This window comes from Ursus arctos, unplaced genomic scaffold (assembly GCF_023065955.2).
Source record: "Ursus arctos isolate Adak ecotype North America unplaced genomic scaffold, UrsArc2.0 scaffold_25, whole genome shotgun sequence".
Taxonomy (NCBI): Eukaryota; Metazoa; Chordata; class Mammalia; order Carnivora; family Ursidae; genus Ursus; species Ursus arctos.
In genome coordinates, this window is record NW_026622930.1 from 10,745,874 (window position 1) to 10,767,614 (window position 21,741).

At 41.0% G+C, this 21,741-nt stretch overlaps 1 non-coding gene across 1 annotated transcript; it reads right to left on the reverse strand.

The window, feature by feature from the left end:
- Positions 1-6,631: 6,631 nt before the first annotated feature.
- On the reverse strand, positions 6,632-21,722 carry LOC113267330 (uncharacterized). Its single transcript, XR_003320714.4, has 4 exons — positions 20,988-21,722; positions 19,989-20,126; positions 8,730-8,759; positions 6,632-7,945 (listed from the first exon to the last, which is right to left on the reverse strand). It is a non-coding gene; the product is annotated as an uncharacterized LOC113267330 (transcript).
- Between the last annotated feature and the right edge of the window lie 19 nt (positions 21,723-21,741).

Consider the following 21,741-nt stretch of genomic DNA (forward strand, 5'->3'; position numbering starts at 1 on the left):
TCCTCACAAACAAAAAGATTTTGACTTGCTGAAAGTTGAGATTATGGTTACCATTTTTTTGCAGTATTTTTTACATTAAGGTATGTACATTGTTTTTTTAAGATGTAACACTATTGAACATTTAATAAACTACAGTTAAGTGTAAACATAACTTTCACATGAGCTGGGAAATCAGAATATTCATTTGACTCACTTTATTGTCATGGTCTAGAACCAAACTCTTAATATTTCTGTGGTATGCCTATATTTCGAGAACAGAATAAATAATATCAAGTATTGCAAAAAGGTAAGGACCAAAAACTCATGGATTGACTGACAAAATCACTGATGATTTGGATAGCAGTATCAATGGAATGATAGGAGCAGAAATAATTTTTCAATTACAGGCTAACATCAGGATATTTTGGCTTCAGTTCCAGACCACCACAATAAAGTTAAGTATTGCAACAAAGCTACCAAAAAACTTGGATCTTAGGGCTTTTTCTTCTTCTTTAACGACTGGAAGCTGAGCATATTTAAATTATCTGAGATGGAATCAATGGTGAGAAATCATATTTAGAGATTTCTGAAGATTTATATCCCACAGCATAAAGATGTACAACCCAAAGCACAGGCAAAGCGATCGACCTTAGAATGGTAATTCTCCTTCTACTGCAAATAGAGGAAAGACAGGTAGAATTCAGTTACATTTCTAAACAGGGGGATAACTAAGGAATAGCTGCAACTTTCTCTGTGATTAGAAAATTAGGTAGTAGGGGCACCTGGGTGGCACAGCGGTTAAGCATCTGCCTTAGGCTCAGGGCATGATCCCAGCATTGTGGGATCGAGCCCCACATCAGGCTCCTCCACTATGAGCCTGCTTCTTCCTCTCCCACTCCCCCTGCTTGTGTTCCCTCTCTCGCTGGCTGTCTCTATCTGTCGAATAAATAAATAAAATCTTTAAAAAAAAAAAAAAAAGAAAATTAGGTAGTAGAGATACTTGGGTGGCTCAGTTGGTCAATCGTCTACCTTTGGCTCAGCTCATGATCCTGGGGTCCTAGGATCGAGTCCTGCCACAGGCTCCTTGCTCAGCAGGGAACCTAGTTCTCCCTCTGCCTGCTGCTCCCCCTGCTTGTGCTCGCTCTCTCTCGCTCTCTCTCTCAGATAAATAAAATCTTTTTAAAAAATACAGATTTTATTTATCTGAGAGAGAATGAGAGAGAGACAGCACGAGAGGGGGGAGGGTCAGAGAGAGAAGCAGACTCCCTGCTGAGCAGGGAGCCTGATGGGAGACTCTATCTCAGGACTCCAGGATCTTGACTGGAGGCAAAGGCACTTGCTTAACCCACTGAGCCACCCAGGCGCCTTAAATAAAATCTTTTAAAAAAGAAAAGAATGGGGCACCTGGGTGGCTCAGTGGTTAAGCGTCTGCCTTCGGCTCAGGGCGTGATCCCAGAGCCCTGGGATCTAGCCCCGCATCAGGCTCCTCCGCTGGGAGCCTGCTTCTTCCTCTCCCACTCCCCCTGCTTGTGTTCCCTCTCTCGCTGGCTGTCTCTCTCTCTCTGTCAAATAAATAAATAAAATCTTTAAAAAAAAAGAAGAAGAAGAAAGAAAGAAAAGAAAAGAAAATGAGGTAGTCTGCTAAGATGGCAAGGCTGGATAAGATTAAAAAAAAAAAAAAGCAAAGTCCTGATGGAGGAGAATCGAGTAGAAGTCTAAGTGATCCCAAGTAAAGGTATGGTAGGAACAGTGTAGTGATAAAGCTAAGAGTGAAGACTAACATTAATGTAGATGAGATTAGAGAAGTGATTTTTCCCATTGAAGGACCTACCCAAGTATCATATTGAACATACATGCTTATTCATGTATTATAAATAGCATCAACTTTATATACTTATTATTAAATCTTATTTTGAATACAATAATACTTGACTTAAAAAGTTTAATTCTTACTAACTCAGGTTACTATTTTTAAAAAATCAAAATGCTCTGTTCACATGGTAAGTTGCAAAATATTTCAACAATGATATATCAATTTGAATAAAGCAAAAAGTTAAAAATCACTGGTCTAGGTCAACCTATTCACTTTACAGAAAAGGAAACAGAATTCCGTAAGTTAAATGATTTACCCAAATTCAGCAACTTGCTATAGCAACAGAATTTTTAAAATAAACGGAACTTTCTACAGAAAATTGTTTTCCTATATTGAAAAATAACTCACTCTTTATCCTTCCAAATAGAAAGATTTCATAACTATCAACCTTTCTTTTAAGAATTTAAGAAAAGTTGCCACAAATATTGTTTATCATGCTTAAAAATTTAATTTTGTGTTCATCATGCTTATAAATATATTTTACAATTCTTAAGTCCTTACCTAAAGACCTTAATTCACAATTTTTATAAATTTCTTTGCCAAAAGTTATCAAGGAAAAATCGATATGCTGGGTCAATATAGATGGTACATTTTATTTTTACTGCTGTTTGAAGTTATTCCATTTCTTTTATGATCTTCCTCAACACAGCACTACAGACAGTCAACTAGAAAAGATGAATTTGGCAAGTGAGATGAATCCTATTTGTCTTACCAACACCTTAACCACTCAATTGGTATATTAAAAACAAAAACAAACAAAACAAAGCTCAGAATGTGCGCCAGGCATTGAGCTGTGTGCTGGAAAAACAACAGAATAGGAACTACTCATACTCCTATGTATAGAATACATATTAGAAGCTTACTAAATAACTGTCTATAGGAAGGAGCAATGTCAGTATTCCGATCAAAGCAAATATTTTTATTTATCCACAATGCTATACCTAAGGATTAAAAACATTATACCTTATCCTTCCTCACAGAATTTTACTTATTTTCATTTACTTAATTTTATGTTATGTTAGTCACCATACAGCACATCATTAGTTTTTGATGTAGTGTTCCATGATTCATTGTTTATATAACACCCAGTGCTCCATGCAATATGTGCCCTCCTTAATACCCATTACCGGGCTAACTCATCCCCCCGCCCCCCCCTCTAAAATTCTGTTTGTTTCCCGGAGTCGATAGCCTCTCATGGTTCATCTCCCCCTCTGATTTCCCCCCCTTCATTTTTCCCTTCCTTCTCCTAATGTCCTTCTCTCTGCTATTCCTTATGTTCCACAAATAATTGAAACCATATGATAATTCTTTCTCTGACTTATTTCACTTAGCATAATCTCCTCCAGTTCCATCCATGCTGATGCAAGTGTTGGGTAATCATCCTTTCTGATGGCTGAGTAATATTCCATTGTATATATGGACCACATCTTCTTTATCCATTCGTCCGCTTTAGGGCATCTAAGCTCCTTCCACAGTTTGGCTATTGTGGACATTGCTGCTATGAACATTGGGGTACATATGATCCTTCTTTTCACTACCTCTGTATCTTTGGGGTAAATACCCAGTCTCAAATTACTAGAACTCATACAGCAATTCAGTAATGTAGCAGGATACAAAATCAATGCACAGAAATCATTTGCTTTCCTATACACTAAAAATGTAACTATAGAAAGAGAAAATAGGGAATCGATTCCATTTACAATAGCACCAAAAACCATAGGATATCTTGGAATAAACTTAACCAAAGAGGTAAAGGATCTATACTCTAGAAACTACAGAACACTTAGGAAAGACATTGAAGAAGACACAAAAAGATGGAAAAATATTCCATGCTCATGGAAGAATAAACACTGTTAAAGAAGAATAAAGCAACTTATAGAGAATAACAAAATCAATAAATAAGGAGAGGTACAAATAAAGTACAAAAAAACTAAATCCCAGAATGTGAGGCAAATTTAAGACAAATTAATAAAAAGTTGTATTTCCGCAGTGAAAAGTCTGGATCTCATTACTATAAGGGAAAGTACCAATGGAACATAAAAATAGTAAGAAGAATCATTTACTTAAACTTATATTACCTTACTGCTACATATCTAATCTTTTAATGTTGATGTTACTAGATACACGCATTCACTCCCATAAAATACACTTTAGGGCATGATCTCCATCACAAAGTCTGACCTCTCACTGCTATTCTCATTATTCTATTTTTATTTTTTTTTAAGATTTTATTTATTTATTTATTTATTTATTTATTTATTTATTTATTTATCAGAGAGAGAAAGAGGCAGACAGAGGGAGATGCAGACTCCCTGCTGAGCAAGGAGCCCAATGCAGGACTCCATCCCAAGACCCTGGATCATGACCTGATCTGCAGGCCGACTTAACCCACTGAGCCACCCAGGCATCCCTCATTATTCTATTTTTCATCGTGAAATTTTCATCAGCTTTCACGACGTTGAAAAAAATAATCTGTGATTACATACCGTGCATGAATGTTTCAACTTTATTTAACATTTTTAAATGACTACACAAACTCATCTTCATGTAATGCACAGAACTGGAAAAGTGCAAAAGAGGTACCATACACAAACGATTATGAAACTGAATACCCACAATGGTTGCGTCATCACCCCAACTAAGCACGGTTACTCATTTAAATCTCGTGGGATGTTGATGACTGCTCCCCATCTTCTTGCATTTACTCTCTTCTGAACTCACGAAGATTGCTCAGCACATAACCACACGGTACTAAGAAGGTCGCAAACAGCACCACGAGCCCAACGACGCTGTCCTGGAGAGAACACGGAGAGCGGTGTCAGTGCGTGCGGCTCGCTGGATCCGCCATTTGCTGCCTAACCAGATCCGCGTCAACCTTCCGAGGAAGTCTGGCTGTCGTCCTCGTAGTGCGGCCTGACGGAGCCTGAGCAGCAGGGTTTCCTTTCCCAGATGACCCAACCTCGATTTTTGGAAGACAACGCCTCTTTCTTCTAACGGTCCCCCAGTTCCGACCTCTGAACCCTGGAACCCAGATGCTGCCCAGGACTCCCCCCGTGGGAAGGCAGGTAACAGGCGTCGGCACCAAAGACGGCGTCTGAGGACGGCAGGCACCGTGTGGGGTTGGCGACGGCTCAGCCCTCGCCCTTCGCGCCCCGGAGGCGGCCTCCCAGGACCCCCAAAGGCCACCGGGAACCAAAGCCGCCACACGAGGCGCCCGCCTTCACCCCGTCTCCGCCCCTCGAGGCGCTCCCGCCTCAACTGCACGCTCCTCGCCCGCACCCTCGTCCGGCTCCGCGCCGCCCTGAGGCGTGGGCCCCCACTCACCGCGGACGACTTGGGGCGCTGACGGCGGCGGAGCTCCAAGCGGGCCAGGCGGCGGCCGAGTTGCAAGCCCAGAGGGGTCACACGGCGGCGTGGAAGCAGACAAAGAACCAGCAGGCGGGGCATGGCGTCCGCTGAGGTGAAGTGAGGCGAGGCCGACAGAACACCAAGCACGAGGCGAAGCGAAGTGAGGCGAGGCACGATGGCGCGAGCTTCCAGACGGCTGGTTTGCGCAGGCGCCCTGGACACAGGTCCCCTCCCCCTGCTCAACTCCGCCCCCGCCCCGCCCCTTCCGCTCAATAACCTGCTATGCTCCGCCCATACCACCCCCTTCCTTCGGCCCAGCCCCTTTTGCTCAACTCCACATTTGCACACGTTCCCTGCCATACCTCTCCTACCTCCCTGCACATCCCACCCCAGTTACTCCTCATCCCTGTGCCCCTGGGCTTGGTGTCTTCCGCTTTCCAAACTGCCCTCTCCCCTACTTGCTCTGCCCAGCTCCCCAACCCCACACACAGTATCTCGTAATTTTCTGCTGGGTAAAGCAAAAGACTCAACACCCTTCACTTATTTCACTTTGTCTTTCTGTCCACTGCACTTATACCTCTCAAAGGGCATTAATTCTCTTTGGCAGAGTTTATAACATTTATATTCTGTTTTCTAATGTTAATCAAGTTTTCCATACATTGTCTATAAATTAATTCCCAACATTCAAAACCAAAGAAGAATTATCTCTAGTGTGCTGATAATATAAAAAAATATTCACGGCAAGATCAAATAGTACTAGTATGGACCCAGTGGAGAAGGTGATGCCACTGCACTTGTAGCTCTTGAAGGAAAAGTGGCATGTGTTGTGATTTTTTAACATAATACTGTAATAAACCTTGATCTGCTCTCTAAGATGATGCGGTTTCTTCACACCATTTCCTTTTTAAGCCTATTGCATTCTAGAATTTCCTTTGATTGCCCCTCTCCTGCAACCTGATTATCTTCCTCTTTCTTAGATTCCTATTTCATTTTCCTGTAGTACATCCTTAAGCAGCTCTTTAAGGAATGGTCTATAAATGATAAATTTCCCCAGTCCTTGGACTGAGTGGGAAAAAAAAAAAAAAAACAGTAGTAATAAAAAAAGTGAAGTAAGTAGTGGAAATAAAACAGAAACTTTATCTTGCACCCCCACTTAAATGCTAATTTGGCTGGCTGTAAATTCTAGACTCAAAATCATTGTGCCTCAGAAATTTTAAAGGCATTATTCCCTTGTGTTCTAGTATATAGTATAACTGATAAGAAGTGTGATGCTGATATATCTCAACCTCTGATTTTCTTTTTCTTTTTGGAATCTTTTTAGGAGTCTTTGTCTTTGGATTTGTGAAGTTTCTCCAAATTATGGCTATCATTCATATGGATTAGCACTGGATGAGACCTTTAAATTTAAGGACGTGGCTCTTTCTTTAGCTCTGGGAAATTTACTTTTTTTCTACTCTCAATCTGAAACTCCTGTTAGATGTATGTTGGCTCTTCTTTGTGGGTCATCTCTGTCTTTCAACTTTTCTCTTTTTGTCCTCTTCTTCTACAGTCTGAGAGATTTCCTTGACTTTTTCCTCTAGCCTTTCTGTGGAGTTTTCCATTTTAGAATTATATTTCCAACACTTATTATTTGGATTTTTTTAAAGATTTTATTTTTAAGTAATCTCTACACCCAATGTGGGGCTCAAACTCAAGACCCTGAGATCAAGAGTCACATACTCTTCTGACTGAGCCAGCCAGGCACCCCATATGGGTTTTTTTCTTTTTAATAGTCATCTATTTATATTTTAAAGGGCACTGTCTCCTCAAATTTCTCTGAGAATATTAATTTGAACTTTTAAAAAATGTTCACTGCTGTTCCCTGAACTATTTCTGTTTCTCCTAGGGTAAATTCTTAATTCATTCTTAATTCTTAATTCATTTTGGCCCTGATGGTTTTGTGCTATCTTATGGCCTTCGGTTGTTCTTTTGTGCTTTTGAATATGAGGAGCCAGATTAATTACCTGTGTTCTTTTCTATCACCAGTCTCTTTCCAGAATGAGAATGCTGATTACATGATCTGTATGTGCAGGCTGACTATGTCAACTGACAGGAAGGAAGACTTCCTCTCTCAACCCCATGCCAAAGTGAGTAAGGTTCTACTCTGGGCTTCCCAACTACTGCCATCCCAGGACATGACTTAGTTTCTTTAGAAGACTTCTCTAGCCACCACCTAGGACAAACACTGCCAAAATATGCACAAAGTTGAAAGAGAAGAAGAGGAGCAGCTGACCCACACATCGTTTCCACTGTTATCCATCAGTTACCTTGATCTGGTAACTTTCCACTCCAGGTCTTTGTAGCCGATTATTTAAGTAGCTGGGATCATTTAAATGGAAGGCGTCCCTCTTGTCCCCTGAAGCTTCTTGTGTGTTCAGAGCTGTGGCTCTTTCTTCTCTGCTTTACCAATCAGTGCAATCACATTTACCTTCCGTCTTAGATTCACCAAAATTTGATTTGCTAATATAGACCTGCTCTTCCACCTCTCATTTCACTCATGGATTGATTCCTCTTTTACTTCTTTACTATCATTATAATGTGATTTCAGGAAGAAGGATTGGTAAACACAGGAGCTCTTCATCTGCCTCAAAATGGATGCCCCACTTGAGTCATTGGGATTTACTAAATGTCATGGGAAGCCAATAGATGTTCTAAGCAGGGGCAATGTGAACTGATTTCCATTTTTCAAAGATCACCCTGGATGCTCTGTAGAGAAATATAGTGAGAGGTCATTTCAGTAATTGATACCCACCAACCACATGTGCTATCCAATATAATATCTACTAGACTTCTGTGGCTTCTGAGCCCTTGGAATGTGGCAAATGCCACTGAAGAACAGAATTTTTGGTATTATTTAATTTGAATTTGAAAACTTGATACCTGATTCAGTTATTAGACAACTTCTGTATTGGGAACAACTTGGGTATTTCGATCTACTTTTTCACCTATACATTCTATGAAATCTAAATATAGATGAAGTATTTTGGATGAAAACTAGTATCCAAATTGAATTGTGACTGTAACCGCCAAGTACAAAAATTTAGTGCCTTAGTCTGTTCAGGCTGCTATAACAAAGTACTGCAGACTAGGGGCTTAAGTAACAAACATTTCTTCCTCACAGTCCTAGAGGCTGGGAAGTCCAATATCAAGGCATAGGCAGATTTGGTGTCTGGTGAAAGCTCACTTCCTGGTTCATGCAGCTGTCAGACTGTGTCCACACAGGGCAGAAGGGCCATGGGAGCTCTCTGGGATCTCTTCTATAAGGGCATGAATCCCATTCATGAGGGCTCCACCCTCATAAGCTAATCACCTCCCAGAGGCCCCACCTCCAAATACCATCTCATTAAGAGTCAGGATTTCAGGGGCACCTGGGTGGCTCAGCCATTAAGCGTCTGCCTTTGGCTCAGGTCATGATCCCAGTGTCCTGGGATCAAGCCCTGCATCAGGCTTCCTGCTTGGCGGGAAGCCTGCTTCTCCCTCTCACACTCACCTTGCTTGTGTTCCTTCTCTCGCTGTCTCTCTGTCAAATAAATAAATAAGAAATCTTTTTTTAAAAAAGAGAGAGAGAGTCAGGATTTCAACATATGAATTTGGGGGAGGGGAATACAAGCATTCAGTCCATTGCATTTAGTAAGAAAAAAGAATGCAAAATATCTCATTAATAAAATTTTTATATTGATTACACATTTGACATGATACAATTTTAGATATACTTGGTTTAAAAATACACTTTAAATATTAATTTTACCCATTTCTTTTTAGTTCTTTTAACATGGGTACTATAAAGTTTAAAATTACAGATAGAGTTCACACATTTTTCTTGCACAGCTCTGCTCTGCTCTAGAATCTTACCCTGAGCAATTCAGGTCCTGCATGAAAGTGCCTGGCCACCTCCCTAACCTCATCTTCGTGTCTCCACTCTTCCCTTTGTTGATCATGCCCAATCCACACTGGTCTCTTGAATCCACCTAGATTTTTCTGTCTTGCTTCCTGGTCCCTGCCTGGAAAATCTCCCCAACACATCCTCACATCTCGCTCCCTTACATCATTAAGTCCTTGGACTACCTGCAAAAAACAGCCTTCACCTTGCTTCCAACTGCTCTCTTTCCCCTTCTCTGCTTGATTTTCTTCATGGCCCATAAGCACCATCTAAACTTATACATTTTGTTTGTTCATCATGTGTCTCTTTCGCTAGGAGGTGAGTGCTGTGAGGGCAGGAGTTCTGTCAGATTTGCTTACCAGAAAGCACTCCAAAGAGTACCTCACACATAGTGGGTATCCAGTAAATGTTTGTTGAATGAATGAATGAATGCTCACACCTCTGTGCTCTCTTTTCCTTTCCCTACTAAAGACACTGTCTGGAGAGAGTGGAAGATTAAATGTTGAGAGGAATTATACCCTCTCCCACACAGCAGAGGCTGACAAAATAGGCAGGGGAGGTACTGGATTGTGAAAAGAGGGAATGAATGCGTGGTGGGAAATTTAAACATCGGGTGTCTCTCTGCAGCCATGAGATTAACCATGGGAGAGACAACTGGACAAAATGTATTAACATATAATTGTTCCCAGATGTGTCTCTCCTTCTATGGACCAAAGAGGACTCCAGTTTTGCCTACTCAATTTCTTTCTCTCCTTCACTGTCCAAGAGGGGTATCAGAAATACCCTTTCGAAGATACTGTCGGGATCAAACTTCTGAAGAATTGAAAAGAAAGGAGTGCGAACATGTGAACAGTTACACTTTGTGAGTAACACAGAAAGAATAATGAAGGAGAATTTTGAGAAGGATTGCTACAGTCTAGGAGTCCCCTCTGGGATATCTGAAAAATTGAAACGGAAAACTTGTAATTTTGAAATTGTTTTTGGGTGACAAATTCTAGGTCTTAATTGACATATCTGAGACTGGACCACATGGTTGATGACTATAAAAGGTACATGTGTTTAGACCATTTATATTAAACATAAATAAATAAAAGTCATAAAAAGCAAAAATTGTCAGATCAGATTTTTTAAAAAAGACCCGACTATATACTGTCTAAAAGAAACCCACTTTAAAGATGAAGATATAGATAGACTAAAAGTACAATGATGGGAAGAGATATTGCATGCAAATAGTGATAGAGAAAACTGGAGTGGCTATACCGTCAGACAAAGTAAATATCAGAGCAAGAACAATTCATAGGAGGATGTAAAACTCCTAAGTGTGTATGCACTAATAACACTTCAAAATACTTGAAGAAAAAAACTGAAGGAACCAAAAGGAAAAATAAACGCATCTAAAAATATAGTTGGTGGGGCACTAGCCTGGCTTAGTAGGTAGTGCATGCAACTCTTGATCTCGGGGTCAGTTAGGCGTTTGCCTTTGGCTCAAGTCATGATCTTCGGCTCCCTGCTCAGAGGGGAGTCTGCTTCTTCCACTGCCCCTCCCCCTCTCTTGTGTGCTTTCGCACTCTCTCTCTCTCTAAGAAATAAATAAAATCTTTTTAAAAATTGCCTTGAGTTATTCATAAAAAAAATATGGAAACAACCTAACCTAATTGTCTGTCAAAGGATGAATGGATAAAGAAGTTGTGATACATACACGCACGTACACACGCACATGTATGCACACATACATGTATGTGTGTACACAATGGAATATTATTCAGCCATGAGAAAGAAGGAAATCCTGCCATTTGCCACAACATGGATAGAGCTGGAGAACATTATGCTTACTGAGATAAGCCAGACAAAGACAGATACTGGCTGATATCACTTACATCTGGAATCTAAAAGAGCTGAACTCATGGAAACAGAGGGTAAAATGGGGGTTACCAGGGGCTGGGGTTTGGGAAAATGGGGAGATGCTGATAAAGGGTACAAGCTGCAACTAAAAGATGAATAAGTTCTGGAGATCTAATGCACAGCACGGTGATTACAGTCAACAATACTGCATTCCGTACTTCAAAATTGCTAAAAGACTAAACGGTCTCACCATAAAAAAGAAACAATTATTATGCAATGCGATAGAGGTGTGAGCTAGAGCTACGGTGGCGATCATACTGCAGTATATAAATGCATCAAATCAACACACCTTAATCTTACACAATGAGGTAAGTTAAATCAATTTTAGAAAAAGAGGAAAAGTGTGATTAAACCTTTTATCTCTAACTGTGAAATAGAAGAGTTTGTTTCTCATTAAGGACTTTCTTTCCCTCTCTCTAGACAGCAGATGAGATGGAATACTGGGAAAATGTTGGACTCCATGGTCTGGCAAATCCAGGTTTAATTCCTGGCTCTGTTCTTTTTTAACTGTGTCACATTGGGCCGCTCACATTCTCTCTCAGCCTGAAATTGAGTTAATAATGCCTACCATTCAGGAATGCCAAGAGGATTAACTGTGCCTTTGGCACCTAAAGTGTCAAATAGTGGGCATTCATACTCATCCATGTATCACTGACAGGCAAGGGCCAGTTGTAGGTTAGGGGATAGCAAATACTCAAAGGAGACTTAAAGAGAAGCCACATGGGGAAAGTTGGAACCCTGACACTTAGGCTCGTTGTTGGAGAAACTCAAATTACTAAATCAAGACACAGAGCCCAAGTAATGAGATAATTTCTACCCTTGCACTTCTTTTCGTGTAGTATCTGCCTTAACACAGGTCCTTGATACTTTCTTTTGATTTTCTGATTGGTTATCTTTTGGTTCCAATGTTGTTGACATATCACATCATCTTCTAGACTCTCTTTCCTAAGAACTGCCCCTCCCCCATCCACATGGTGGTGGCAGCTATTATTATGATGATGATTTAACTCTTCTACAGCACTGCTCTAAGCACTTTTTAAGTATTAACCGCCTTCATTCTCCAATACCTCTATGAGGTAGGCATTGTTATTATCCCCATTTACAGATGAAGAAACTGAGGCTTAGAAAAATCAAGGAAGTGGCCATGGATACATTCATGGTTCACAAACTTGCTAATCTCAGGATCGCCTTAAAAATTAGTGGGGATTCTTGGGTGCCTGGGTGGCTCAGTCCGTTAAGCATTGGCCTTCGGCTCTGGTAATGAGCCCAGGACCCTGGGATTGAGTCCTGCATCGGGCTCCCTGCTCAGCGGGGAATCTGCTTCTTGCTCTCCCTCTGCTGCTCCCCCTGCTTCTGCTCTCTGGCTTGCGCTCTCTCAAATAAATAAATAAAATCTTTTTAAAAAATAGTGTTAAGGGAAATTTTCAACTTTTCATGTTTTGTAGGTGCTGCTCCTGGGACCCCAGGGAAGCTATATTTTAATTTTTAGCATGGTCAGAATGACTTCAAAGCATGAGCTCCATTTCTGCCCCAAGCATACATTGTACATCTGCTTCATTAGCAAATAACCTAAAAAACAATTCGAGCTAAAGATAAGAGTAAAAAGCTCCCTAAGTTCTGTTCCCATCCCTCTAAAGCCTGTAACCTTGCACAAACTAAAAGCATAAGATAAAGTTTATAATTTTGTGGAATGCCTTTCATCCTGATGACTTGTAACTCTTGATGTAACAAAAAACATATATAATCCTGTATTAAACATCCCTTCTCTGGAGCACTCTCTTACTTGTGAAGATTATGTATTCTGGGAAGCTATCCTCACTTGGGCTCAAATAAAACTCTCTTCTTTTTTTTTTTTAGAAATTATAAAAGGTTTGTTCATTTTATGTCAACAACAGCAAAAAGAGTGGCATTCTTTTACTTTTTAAAATCTCTTTAATGTCCGATTTAATAGAAGATTAGGCCACCTGAATTCTCCCATCTGCTTTTGCACTCAATCTATTCTGATATCCCATGTCATGCAGCCTCTAGAAAATTCCCCTGTACACTCTTCAGAGAATAAGAAAAAAAGTCAAGTATCTTAGTATTATTATAAAAGTAATTTTTGTTTAATTGTTTTTAATGAAAATAATTTTGACATTGCAAGCCCCCTAAAAGTGTCTAGGGGACTCCTAAATCCCCAGGCATAGTTTGAACACTTGGTTACATAATGAATCCTGTAAGAGCTGATTTAATACAGCCTTGCCCTATTTCCTGGCCTCAGTTGATTAGTTTAAAGCTGGGTTCCTGACAAATACCAGGGCAAAGAGCCCTTCTCCAGGGATGTTATGCTTGGGACCAGCAGGCTGGAACTCAAGACCGCTTTATGCAATGGATGGTCTAACTTAGGAGCCATGTTTTGTTTTTGTTTTTGTTTTTGTTTTTCTACCTGTGGAGAAAGCCCTTCCATGGTGAGTTAATAATGAAGGCAGGCCACTGGAAAGACATAGAGATAAGGGACAGAAGAAACATTCAGACCATATTCAAATCCCTGGTTCTGAATGTTCCTAAAGCTAGCAGGAGTGTTTGTCCTTGAATTTTGGGCCACTCTTTATTTTCTTTATGATGAATACGGCTTTTGGATTAAATAGTGGGAGCTGGATTTCTATCCCTTGCAATCAAAAGGGTCTTAATGAAGACTATATTAGTCAAGTCTTTTTTTCTTCAGGTTTTACCCCCCTTTTCTAAATTAAAAAGAGGTAACAAACAATGCTGAAGTAAGGTAAGAACGAGCTGGATAAGAGACAACTCCGGCTGAACCATTCCCAATCTTAAAAGTTTAGACTAGAATGCTGTTGATGTGAGAATCAAGCATTTTAGGTCTTCCTCTGTGATTAAAAACAAAAACCTTTAAATTACTTTTGACTGCCTCAGTAAATCTGACTCCAAATTCAGCCACAACACAATTAAGCTCCCTACCGCCTACCCCTAACCCAGGAGGTGGCACTTCTAGCTTCTCAAATTACAGGTACAACAACTTTCCTCCGTTTAATTTCTCCAAGTCACAAAAGACTAACACTGTTAACTTAAACCTCTACAATTTTCAATAAAGGGCTTAGAGGGCCCTGGATTCAATGTATTCTTAGTGACCTACAATATGGGACCTTCCTGCGGCAGTTGCATGAAAGGGCCTAATTAGAGCTGTAGCCTAGAGATCAGGCTTTTTTATTTTTGAGCTCTATGTATACAATGAGTAAGAAAGGCACACTCGTCCACTGACTTCTTTTTAATGTGATTTTTATAAATGTTCATGCTCTAAACAAACTGGTGTTAGGGTTCTAGAAAATTATATAATGAATTAAGACTGCACTACCTCAAGTCCAAACATCTTGACTTCTCTACTTTCTAGAAAAACACCTTTAATTGCTAATCAAGGACCAAAGGTCTTTGCAGAATGCAGTGCGTCTCTCTGGGTCTATTTGTGTCTGTCTTCACAACTGCATGACCTCAAAGACAGAGAAACTCAAATAAGCAAGCAGCAAAAGCAGAAGAGCTGCAAAGGTGGGGAAAACATTCAGTGTTATGAATTGGTAACATCAGTAACATACTTTTGAATTGCCAGCCCAATGCTAATGAGAGATCCAACAAAAGCCTCCATTCATTATTACAAAGAACTCTGAGAAAGAACTGCTCTATTCTTTTTTCAAAAGAAATTACATGTGATGAACACTTTTTTAGTTTTCTTCTATCACCTTTTCTTTCTTAAATTTGGCATTCCTCTTCCTCTCGTTAACCACACACAGAAATTCTTCAATGGATTTCTGTTATGCTAGAGTGGAAAGACATTGGCAGTCAAAGCCAAAAGATCAAAGGTCAGACCTGAGCGCTATCATTTACTAGCTGCAGAGTCTCAGACAAAGTTGGTATAATAATAGTTCTCTTAGAATGCTGATATAGAGATTAAATGAAATAGTATCAGTTGAGATGACTTTGAATGAATGTCACAAAAAACCTCATAATAAAGTTGATTAGCTCACATAATTGCCAAGGCTAGAAGTAGGACTAGTTTCAGGTAAAGCCTGATTAAGTATCTCTAATGATGTCACAAGGGTGTCAGTTTTCCTTAAGGTTGAAGTTAATACTACCTTAAGACAGGCTTCCCTCGGGCAGCAAGATGATTTCAAAGAATTCCTGGGGCTATAACCTTTTTCAGTCATAGTCAATGGAAGAGGGGAAGACTCTTCCAGTATCTTCTGTGGAAGAGATTTTCTCTTCCAGAAGTCCTAACAAACATTTCACCACACCCTGGTTCTTGATGGGGTTCTATATCCTCCCCTGATCTAATCTTTAAAATCAGGGGAAGAGCTTTTGCTGAAAATCTTAAATCAGGAACCAGGTATAAAACATGGGATTGATGTCACTCAGAACACATGACTGGGAAAAATGAGGGCGTTATGAAGAAAAAGGAAGGTGGGAAATGGATGTGAGACAATGACAATGTGTGAGAATGTAACTTGAAGCAGGATGCTGAGTAAATTGAGGTGAATTCCATCTCTAGGTTTCGTGAGGGAAATATGTCCTTCCAAAGGATTAAGGATTGGCCGTGTACCCTTGCCAATTAGACCTTCAGAATGTTCCATAGCATCTTCAATACTTGAGATTGTGTCACAATTACTCAGCCTTGCTTTTCCATATAGTTTAGGGTTTATGTATCTATAAACCAAATGGTTTAGCTTCACCTGCTCTTTTTTAAACACAATGTTAAGTTTTAATTTTTTTAGGTTTATTTATTTATTTAAGTAATCTCTACGCCCAACATGGGGCTTGAACTCACGACCCCGAGATCAAGAGGCACTCGCTCTTCCAACTGAGCCAGGCAGGTGCCCCAAGCTTTGCCTGTTTTTAATTTTATAGAATTTAAGATGCCATTATTTAATGTCCCACTGAGAAAAAAGAAAATATCTTCACCAAATCAGGACTCAGTGCTAAGACGTCATCAACTGAAATTTGGTCAACAAATTTTTACATTTGTTAAAAAATGTAAAAAAAAGAAAGAAAGAAAGAAAAAGTGCACCTTAGAAAGGCTGGAATACAATAATACAATACATGGTATTATCTTGTACGATCACTTCTGTGTCTTGCTTCTTTGGCTTAACACCACGTTTGTAAGATTCATCTATGTTTTTTATACCTTAATTTCACGTAATGCATTAACATACCACATTTTATCCCTGCTCTTATTTCTGGATATTTACATTGTTATCACTTTTTGACTCATATAAACAATGCTGCTATGAACCTTCTTGTTCATATCTCTTGTGTACGTGGGCATAAGTTTCTCTGTATACCTAATGTTAGAATTGCTGAGCCATAGAACAAGCCAATTTTCATCTTTCCTGCATAATGCCAAACTGCTTTCACAAGTGGTTCTTCCTAGGGGTGCCTGGGTGGTACAGTCAGTTATGTGTCCGACTGTTGGTTTTGGCTCAGGTTGTGATCTCAGGGTTGTGAGATCAAGCCCCTTACCGGGCTTCACGCTCAGCCCAGAGTCTGCTTGAGTTTCTCTCTCCTTCGCCTTCTTCCCCTCCCCCCGAATCTTTCTCTCAAATAAATAAATAAACCTTTTCTTCCTATTCTCAGTCTCACCAGCAGTGTACAGAATTCCTATTAATCTAATCCTCATCAGCACTTGAAATTGTCTCTTTTTTTCATGTTTACCAAGCTGATGAGTCGTTAACTTTATCTTATTGCAGCTCTAAGTTGATTTCCTTTATACTAATATGATTGAACACCTCGTTTGTCTCATTTGAATTCCTCATTTTCTCAAATCTTTGGTCCATTTTTTTATTGGGATGTCTTTTTTATGGAATTCTTTATATATTTTGGATATAAGCCTTTTGTTTTTGTTTTTATGTATTACAAATATCTTTTTCATCAGGTGGCTTGTCTTTTCACTCTCCTTATTGTGTACTTCATGAACTGAGGTTCATACTTTATTTTATTTTTTTTAAAGATTTTATTTATTTGACAGAGAGAGACACAGCGAGAGAGGGAACACAAGCAGGGGGAATGGGAGAGGGAGAAGCAGGCTTCCCACTGAGCGGGGAGTCCTATGCAGGGCTCGATCCCAGGACCCTGGAATCATGACCTGAGCCGAAGGAAGACGCTTAATGACTAAGCCACCCAGGCACCCCAAGTTTCATATTTTAAATGTAGTTGCATTCATGTGTAGGGGGCAAAACTTTACCTCTTACCTCCTTAGGGTCTCTGGCTGGGACTGAGAATTAAATCAACATAAACATATTAACAAGAGAAAAGCATTCAGATTTTTGCATGTACATGGGAGCTGCCATAGGAAACGAAGACCCAAAGAAGCAGTTGGAGCAAAACACCTATATACTAATCTGGACAAGGAGTAGTTAAATAGAGGAAATAGGACAAGACAAAGTATCTTGAGTCAGACCAGTTAATTGTAAAGTGACTAGGAAGATATGGCTTCGTTGAACACGATTTGTTTGTATACATTTCCCCTAATCTTTGACTCTCAAACATATGTGTCCCTGGTGATAAAAATGTTTCTTTCTTCCTGGGATAGGGAAGACATCTTTCACATCTTTCAAGGTACCAGTCACTCTTCTGGGCACTTTGACACATGTGTTTTCTTTTCACCTAATATTTTAGACTCCAGGAGAGTCAGAGAAACACTTGCAAACAGAATCATTATAAGCAAAGCATAAGAAGAAATAGAATTTTCCTTTGTATCATGATTTCAAAAACCCAGCTTCCTGCAGTGGCTGGGTGGCTCAGTCGGTTAAGTGTCCAACTCTTCATTTCAGCTCTGGTCATAATCTCAGGGTCATGAGATTGAGCCCTGAGTTGGGCTCCACACTGAGCATGGAGCCTGTTTAGGATTGTCTCTCTTCCTCTCCCTTTGTCCCTCCCCCACTTGTTCACTCTCTTTCTCTCTCTCAAAAAACAAAAACAAAACAAAAAAAACCAAAAAAACAAAAAACCCAGCTTCCATACTGTATTCCAGAAAAGAGCATAGAGGGGGCTTCAGTGGATGGTTACGTATTGTAGAAAAAGGAAGGAACAGAATGGAGCAGGAGAAAATGGAATAAACAGTTAATGCAAGGAATGACTCAGGTTTTCAGCACAGGTGTCCAGGTGGATAGGGTGGCTGGGCTACCATTTGCTGACGGAGTGAGCAGAAGGAGGAACAGAACACGAATTAAGGACTCTTGATTCCACGTGACAGAATCCCACTGTTTTTGCCCACTCCCAGCCAGTTTAAGATTTTAAAAAGGGGTAAGTAAGGGCACCTTAATGGCTCATAAACACAAGAAAACCAGATGTGGACTGGTTTAGGGCACAACCATGCCCAAAAGGTCAAATGATGTCATGGCTTCCCCTTCTATAAGCTCTCAGTTTCTGCTCGTGGTCTTCATTCCTACTGGTCTTGGCTTTCGCCTCAGAGGTGAAGAAGAAAATCTACATTGTCCTTTAAAGTCATAATTTAGAGAAATAGTTTAAGAGGAAAACATATCCTAGGATAGCCTGGCAGAAATTTCCAGGGGCGCCTGGGTGGCACAGTGGTTAAGCGTCTGCCTTCGGCTCAGGGCGTGATCCCGGCGTTGTGGGATTGAGCCCCACATCATGCTCCTCTGCTATGAGCCTGCTTCTTCCTCTCCCGCTCCCCCTGCTTGTGTTCCCTCTCTCGTTGGCTGTCTCTGTCTCTGTCAAATAAATAAATAAAATATTAAAAAAAAAAAAAGAAATTTCCAGAAACAACTTTGGCCTGGTTTGTGTCAGATGTCACCCAGATCTGTATGACTCTAGGACCCATTCTGTTCATCACTACCGAATATTATCTTAGCACTAGCCATTTTTCCTCTAGTCTGTCTTCCTATTTAGGCTCTAAGCTCCTCAAGGGCAAAGAATCATTTATTTTTTCAGCCTGAGCATGCTTGGCACATGGTGTTGGAGGCTTTAAAAAACGTTTTGGACGAAAACTAGACACATCTAAACTCTGATGCATGTGTAAACTGAGTTATTTCAGTATCTTGAAAGTGTAGCTAAGTGGTATAATAAGAAACTACAAGGTGGATGAATTAAAGGGTGGAAAAAATCATGGAACACTTATGCTTGGGTTTTGTGAAGGTGAATCATACCCACCTAGTCTATTAGAGTTCTCTGAACGTGCAGATGGACAAAAGGACAAGGTAGATCTAGCAGACCTTACTTGGCATTTCAAAAAGCCTTTGAGAGGGGCACCTGGGTGGCTCAGTCAGTTAAGCGTATGACTCTTGAGTTCCGCTCAGATCATGATCTCAGGGTGGCGAGATCCAGCCCAGCCTCTGCTCCATTCTGGCTGTGGAGCTTACTTGAGATTCTCTCTCTCCCTCTCCCTCTGCCCACTTCCTTTAAAAACAAAAATAAAAAGCCTTTGATAGAATTTTGGATTCATATTCTTGTTGGTTTTGTTTTAATTTTGTTTTTAAAATTGTGTCTAGGAAACAGAACCAAAGTCAAGTAAGGAGGGTCAGGAATAAGTGAGAAAGTGCAATGATGGGAACTGATCTTTTTTAATGAATTATCAAGAAGGGGTATGGACAATGGACTTTTAGTTTGTAACTAAAAGTTACGAGTAACAACTCGTTCAGTTAACTTAATACTTAGCTGATTAAGAGAAAGATAAACTAATGGAAACTACCTTGCAACACAGCCGCCCCCCCCCCCCGCCAGCGTTCCAGAGTCATGCAGGTTATGTCAGGCAGGGGTCTGCAGGTCCTCGCTCCATTTTTGCTTTGGTGATGAACTCTCTAGCCATACCTGCTCTTTCACCTTTAAGGCTGAAGAAGAGGATAAGGTGGGGCATGTGCTGGCTTTGACCGTGCTTTGCCTCATGGAGGAGCCAAAGATAAGTGTGATGTAGTAGAAATCGTGGCCTGGAACAGTGACCACCGGGAGATTGCAGTCCCTGTGACCCACCTCAAGTTGTCCTGCCAATTCATGCTCAGTTTGGCTGACTTTCAACGCCAACCATCTGTAACCTTCCGCCTGAGGTCGGGTTCTGGTCCTCTGCAGATCACCCGGAGCACCAGATTATTGCTGTAAGCAATGACATTTCTGAGGAAGAGAGCAAAGAAGAGGGGAGTGAGAAGGTGTAAGCTGAGTTGCACCCCTTTTTGCCTGCCAAGATGCAGGGGGACAGGCCCTAAGTCCTCTTTGGTCAACCACCTGCCTGCCACATCTGTTATGGACCAGATTCCTGTGGAAATTTCAATAATTTTAAATGGGTCTTCTCTGTTGAAGAGGAGGATTGGAGGTGGGGGGAGCTCAGGAGAGAAGGGGGTCCCATTCTCCATAGGACCCTAGTGTTCTTCTAATCCTATACCATGTCTGGGGCTTCCCTTTTCTCCAGGAGTGGGAGGAACTCTGAACTTCTATTCTGACCCTCTCTCCCCATTTGCTATGAGGTTGGAAGTCAGCATCTGCAGCTCAGGATTACAGCTTTTTAGCAATTTTTACATTTTTGGATAAAGGTTGGAAGGATGTCAAAAAATCTTAAATTCTCCAACCACATATGAAATGCTTGGATAAAATAGTAAAGGACAAAGAGATGATTAAAAACATCACAAAATTCGAAATTGCTCTTATTCTTGTAAGCTCAGAGATGGTTCGAGAGCAACAGAAAGATACGATGTGACTTGGAAAACTTGTTTCTCAAAGGGTGGGCAGAGATTGAAAATGCAAATACTTTCAAGAGGATTTTAAATAAATTCCCAGAGGACAAATACATCAGGAATTTCTAAGCCCTACCTGAGAACTGTGAGGGGTGACGTGCCTGGCGACCAGGGTCAGAATGTCTGGACCTCTAGTCTGGGCTTGCTCACGCCTGCTTATTAAAGCTCCGTGTGTGCCCCCGGGCAAACGACTGAGTATTTCCGAGGCTATTTCTTAGCTGTAAAACGGCTATAACCATAATACCTGTCCCGACTACTTCAAAGGGTGGCTTGGTGTTCAAACGAAGCCATGTATTTAACGGTGTTTTAAGTACTATAAGGTGCTTCATAAATATAAGGTGTTTTTGTTATGGCATCGCTTCAATTATTGCAAATTCCCAGACAAGGGCCATCCGGGGAAGAGTGATTTGACTCATCCAAGCAGAAATCGTGCGCGTCCATCAATTCTTGTCCTTAATTTACTGAGGCATTTTGTTGAGGAAAACTTTTCCGTGTCCTTGAGATTTTTGTTTTAAACCTTCTATAGCAAGTAGCAAGGTGCTGTCTGTAAAAGTACACGCAGACAGAGGTAAAGATAAACTGCCTAGAAGGCACCGAAACGCCAGGAGTTTTCCGCGGAAGCGCTGTCTTCTCTTTGACAAGGATGCAAGATGTGCGATCGATCAGGATGCCGGCCGCCGAATGGCAGCATGAATTGGTTGAACAGATCGTCCAGTAACGTACTTATTATAATTCCATTCTGATACATGTAATGATTTGTTACAATTCCCCGAAGGAAGCGGGATGCTGCAACGAGCTTCAAACTCCGAGCGTCCCGCGCTGTGCTCCCCAGCGTGGAGAAGAAATAATGCGCGCGCCTTCAGCTTCGACCGCTCCCGAGACCCGCGAACCCGCGTCTCCGTTCCGGCCCGGCGCGCGCGCGCGCGCGCGCCGTGGGCCCACGTGACCGTAGGCGCGGCGACGGCGGGGGCGGGCGGGGGCTCGGGCCGGCTCCGCAG